This window comes from Nicotiana attenuata, chromosome 9 (assembly GCF_001879085.1).
Source record: "Nicotiana attenuata strain UT chromosome 9, NIATTr2, whole genome shotgun sequence".
Lineage (NCBI taxonomy): Eukaryota > Viridiplantae > Streptophyta > Magnoliopsida > Solanales > Solanaceae > Nicotiana > Nicotiana attenuata.
In genome coordinates, this window is record NC_031997.1 from 971,772 (window position 1) to 978,365 (window position 6,594).

Below are 6,594 nucleotides of genomic sequence, written 5' to 3' on the forward strand. Positions count from 1 at the left end.
GATAGTGAGATGGTCTCTTGCTTCTTAGACTTCCAGCTGATGGGGCTATTGCCCAGTAAGACTAAATAACCACTGATGGACCTCCTAGAGTCTGGACAAGCAGCCTAATCAGACTCACAATAAGCTCTGACTGTGTGATCTCCATCCTTTTACATAAAAATTCCCAGTGTAGGATCATTCTTTAGGTACCTTAGCAAATGAAATGCTGCTTTCAAATGGGGCTCCCTGGGCTCCTGCATAAACTGGCTTAAGTGCTGAACACCATATGCTATGTCCAGTCTAGTATTGGTCAAGAAATTTAGTTTCCCTACTAGCTTCCTATAATAAGTAGGATCCTGCAATATTGCTCCCTCCTTGGCCTTTAGTTTTATATTTGGATCCAATGGTGAAGAACAGGTCTTGTGTTCCAGGCAATCATACTCCTTTACTAGATTCAATACAAACTTCCTCTATGATATAATGATCCCATCTTCCTTATACATAACCTCTAGTCCCACGAAATAGTGAAGCTGTCCCAGATCCTTGATTTTAAACTGATCATGCAGGAAACTCTTGAGCTTAGCAATCTCTTGTTCATCAGTCCCAGTTAATAGCACATCATCCACATATACAACAATATACACTGAATCACTTCCATTCCTCTTATAGAAAAGTGAATAATCATACATGGAGTGTGTGTATCCTCTTGAGTAAAGTGCCTCAGTCAACTTTGCATACCATTGTCTACTTGTCTGCTTTAAACCATAAAGAGACTTATTCAATTTGCAGACCAGGCCTGGCTTCTCTATTACTAACCCAGGTGGCACCTGCATATATACCTCCTCATTGAGATCTCCATGCAAGAAGGCATTATTTACATCCAGCTGTGAAATAAGCCATCCCTTCTTGACTGCTGTAGCTATTAAAGCTCTGACTGTTGTCATCTTTACAACTGGTGAGAAAGTTTCTGTATAATCTATTCCTGCCTGTTGAGTGTACCCTTTAACAACCAATCNTGGCACATCTATCACTTGAAAATCGACCTCGAACTAGGTTGGTCCCATCTGCAGACACAGACTAATCTCACCGATGGTGGACCTCTAAGACCCATCAAAATCTTTCACATTGATTGCTCCTTCTTTTATCTCATGTAGCCCTTTGCCCAACTTCTTGAGTGTTACCAAAGGACATATGTTAAGGCTGGAACCCCCATTTATCACGATCCTGGTGATGAAATAGTCTTCGCATTGTACAGTGATGTGCAACGCTTTGTTGTGACCTAGCCCTTCAGGCGGAAGCTCGTCCTCATAAAAGGTGATTTTATGGCTTTCTAGCACTTGCCCCACCATATTAGCCATTGTATAGGTGACATAGGAACAGGTGTGTTATCCACATTTCCTTGATCATTCAAGGTTTCAGTGGTCTGTATGTTTCCTGTGTTCTTAGAAAGTTGTTCATCAAGAGAATCAATGAAAGGAACTGGATAAAAGACAGGTGACTTGGAAGACTTGTTCATACTACAGTTAAAGGGAAAGATAGATTCATTAAACACTACATCTCTGGAAATGTAAATTTTTCTAGTGGCCAAGTTTAGAACTTTGTATCCCCTTGTGTTGAAAGGATACCCAACAAAAACATGAGGTGCAGTTCTGGGACTAAACTTGTCCCTATGTGGTATTGGTACAGTGGGATAGCATAGGCAGCCAAAGCTCTTGAGATGGGAGTATTTTGGTTTCCTTTTATACAGTGACTCATATGGTGTTTTATTGTTGATGGAATTGGATGGCAATCTGTTTATTATATATGTAGCACAAATGACACATTCACCCCAAAATCTTAGAGGTAATTTGGACTGGAAAAGGAGGGCTCTAGCTGTTTCAAGGAGGTATTTATGCTTTCTTTCCACTACACCATTCTGTTGTGGTGTATATGGTTCTTTGATGGATGATTCCTTTGGATTGGAATAACTTGGTTGCTTCTCCACTGGTAAACTCTAGTCCATTGTCTGATCTTATGGACTTGATGTTAATACCAAACTGATTTTCTACCAAAGACATGAAGTTCTTGAGAACATCAATGGCATTACTTTTACTGGACAAGAGATGTGTCCATGTAGATCTACTATAGTCATCCACTATGGTGATAAAGTACTTATGTTTATCATGTGTAGGAACATGATATGGACCCTATAGGTCAACATGTAAAAGCTCAAATATTCTGTTAGATGTACTGGTTTTCTGAGGGAAGGGTAGTCTTTCTTGTCTAGCCATTGGACAAATGGTGCAAGTAAAGGGTTGTTTAGGGGAGAAGTTAGCAGGTATGGAGGTAATCTTTTTCATTTTCACAAAGGGAACATGTCCAAGCCTGTTATTCCACAGCACATTCACATTATTTTCAGACCAAGAGTGAGAGAAAAAATTAGGTAATTCAGAAGACAGACCTTCAAGAGGAACATGTTTACTAGCACTTGCACATGAATCATTTACAATGTGAGAGGGAAAGGGGACACACTTATTGGTGTGGACTGGTACATTTACAATGGAATGAGTGGGACAGTGTGTGTCACAAGTGCAGTAAGTAGAAATGACAGGAAGTTTAGAGTTGTCCTTTTCTGCAAGACTTGCATTGTTTTTCCTTAAGCAACTTGGGCACAGGATGTACAGCCCATCCTTCACTCTACCAATCACCAGAGGCCTCTTTATTGAAGGGGCCTGCAACACACAACAGAGGTTGAAGAAGGCAACAATACAACTTAGATGAGATGTTAAAGAGTGAACATAGATTAGGTTGTATCTGAAAGTTGGAACATACATCACCTTATCTAGAGTGATCTTAGAATTGAGAATTACACTACCTATTTCTGTCACCTTTACATTATATCCATTTGGAAGTATAACTAGCAAAGGATAAGGTAAGTTAATTATATTGGTTAATAAGGATCTGTTGAAGGTCATATTATTTGATGCACCTGAATCTATAATCCATGAGTCAGCTTTGTTCTCGAAACATTCACATGAAAGTTTGCCAATATCAATTGAGGAAGTACAGGCTATCATACCTGCAAAGTTTGTTGTCCCTGAAGTGGCATTGACACCACCTCCATGTTCTCCTATTCCAGATGATTGAAATTGTTGCAGTAGGTTCACCAATTGGTTATACTCTTCTTGGGTAAGACTCACATTCTGAGGATTGTCATGACTAACATACTTGTCATTCTCTGCAGATTGAGAATCAGTGGCTGCCACATGTGCATTGGCTAGTGTTCTATTGCTTTTATTGAATCTGTTGGCATTATTGTTGTTTGAGTTGTAGTTGTAGTTATAGTTGGAACCTTGCCTTGTGTTTTGATTGAAACTGTTTTGACCTGTGTTTGGATTCTGATTGTGGCCAAGGTTTTGTCCAAAATTTTGTGGATACCCATGAAGTTTGTAACATTTTTCCTTAGTGTGTCCTGGCCTCTTACAGTAGTCACAAAAAGGTCTATTTTTGTTGTTATGGTTGTTGTTGGGAGAGTAATTTGTCCTGAATGTGCTAGGTCTGGCTGTGTTGGCATTCAAAGTTGATGATTCCAATGTCAGATGGCCAGTAGGCTTGATTTCCCTCTGCCTTTCTTCTTGGATTAACAAAGAAAAGGCTTGAGCAATTGAGGGAAGAGGATTCATCATCAATATGCTGCCTCGAACAACAGTATATGTCTCATTTAATCCCATAAGGAATTGTATGAGCCTCCTATCCTGTTCTGCCTTATGCATACTCTCCTTAGCCCCACACGAACAGTTGCAGGTATAGTGAGATTTAGCAATCAAAGTATTGAGCTCCTCCCATATCTTCTTCATTTTCGTATAGTAACTGGTAATGTCAAGTGATCCTTGAGATAGATCATTAATCTCCTTCTGAATTTGGTACAATTTTGTCCCATTTGTTTGGTCATATGGATCCTCAAGTTCTCTCCACAATTCAAGTGCATCAGCTACGTACTCAACGCTATCTGCAATTTCTTTGGTCAAAGAGTTTAAAATCCATGATGTGACCATGTCATCACACCTTTCCCATAAGCGAAAATTTGGAGAATCTAGATCTGGTCTTTTACACTCTCCGTTAATAAATCCCAATTTATTCTTCACAGATAATGCTCGCATCACACCTCTTCTCCATGACCAATAACCAAAGCCATCAAAAGGAGCAGGAACTAAAGTTGCCCCAGGATTATCAGATGGATGCATGTATAGAGGATTACTAATGTCAATGCTTGACTGACTAGGAGGTTCATTACAATTGGTGCTGCTAGATTATCGTTCTCACCAGATGTCATATTTGTGATTTACAGAGAAATCTAAGGAATTTTTGATAGCTAAAATGTAAGATGAATGGAATTCAACAATGACTCTCAGACAATTGTGAATTAGAAGTAAGAACAAAACCTGTCCTCAAGCTACAACTCGAGATCCATGGAGAAATGAATCTGCAGATGTGCAATTCAGTTCGAAACATCATCAACAGAGGGAGAACTGATAGATTTCGTGAATCGAATCCAAAATCGAAGCTCCTCGCTCTGATACCATATTAAAATTGGTCAATGGAACAGTAATTGAGATCCTACTGTTAGCTGAAGTTGAGCTTCAATGGTGGTGAAGCTATGTCCTTCATGCCATGAGAGTTCAGAGAGAGAGAGAGAGAGAGAGGAAGAGGGAAGAGAGAGGTCGAGAAAAGATTCCAGAACTATGTAATTGAATTAAAAACAACTGAATGAAAAGCGAGTGGAGTCTCCACTACTATATACAAAGCTAGGACTAAGCTAAGCTAAGACAATTAACTACTAACTGCTAAGCTAATTGTACAGCAATGTACAACTGTCATCACTAACAAACTAACTAACTAACTAAGTGGAATAATTAGAGTTCTTAACAGTTTATATTTATTCCAAAGAATGTCCTTTTATTCATTATTGTAGGAGTTTAACTTTCATGAAATTCAAATTTAAAAGAATATTTGTATTATTAAATCATTTACTTCTAAAAAATAAATACAGATCATTGTTCATAAAAAGAGAACTAGAAATTTTGAAAAATCAAACAAGTTATTTTCTATGAAAAATTAAAATATATTGATAGTGAAGATTCATTTTTCATTCAGTTCATCTTCTTTACTTCACATTTCAATTATCCTCCTTTTTGCGTTTCATTTCTTGAGTTTTCTTTTGGAGATATTGGCAGCAATGAGGAATATTGTGGTGTTAAAACTCAAAACCAAGCATTATAATTCATTAGGAATGATTTTGTACCATTAATGTACTTAGTATACATTGTCATGGTCACGAAAGTACAGTGGAAATGATACAATTCAATAGAAAATCTCAAACCACATTTAATTCACCACCCCAACTAAATCTAGGACGGTGAAAAAAAAAATCTAGGAATGCTAACTGTTATATTATATACATATAATGGCTTATTCAATTATTTGACTTCACTCTTTGTCATTTCCACTTTGTACAACTCAATGTGTGTCGTCAAAAAATTATGAATATGATAAATAAAATATTGAAGTTCGAATTAAGGAAAAAAATGAACCATTAAACAAATAAATAAGTAAAAATAGCACAGTATAGCCAGTTTTCGGACTGGCCAATCAAAAATAGCCAGCGTTTACCAAGTCAATGAAAAATAGCCACTATTTTGCTGCAATAGAGACCGGTCCAGCATAATATACTGGAGATCGGTGCACTTGTGTATGAACTCCAGCATATTATGCTGGACCGGTATACTTTGCTGGCTCCAGTATAAAATATTGGAGACTGGAACACCGATGCTCCAAACTCCAGTATATTATACCGGACCAATATACTTGCTGGAACTCCAGTATATTATGCTGGAGTTCTAGTGTACTTATGCTGGAACTCCATCATATTATGCTGGAGTTCCAGCATACTTATTCTGGAACTCCAGTATAATATGCTGGAGTTCAAGTATACTTATGCTGGAACTCCAGCATAATATACTGGAGTATTTTTCGCGTTTTAAACAGTGTTTTCGCTCAGATTTATCTTTATATAAAAAGTGGCTAAATTTTGATTACTTTTGAAATTGGGTTATTTTTGAACGACCAGTTGTAAATCTGACTATTTTTAAAATTTACCCAATAAATAAATAGCAGATTGATAATGCATTATATTCTTGAAAACTAGATTGATGATGTGCTTCCTGGTTTCTATGATTTGCATGTTATGTCTATTATTTCGCCCCTTTTTTAAGAAGAAAAAAGACTTATCCGTAACTAATGTAAGCCCACATGGGGTTCTTTATCCTAATAAGAAAACTCTGGCAAATATATAATTGCATGTTGAGCAATACAAACCTCCATGTGAAACATTGGGTCCATGTTTGCTCGTGTCTGTTTCTCCACAACCATGTAATAAGTTATCTTTGGCACGTATGAGTAGCTATCATCAACAGAAATTTCAAAAGAACAAGAAAAGTTGGTCCAGAAAAGGGCTTTCAATCTTTTCTAATAATTCGATTTTAATACTAAGTACATTTTTCACCTTTTTACTAAATCATGGGAAACTCTGAGTAGTTTATTAGACAATTTGAATTGTCATGACGGTACCTTTCAACA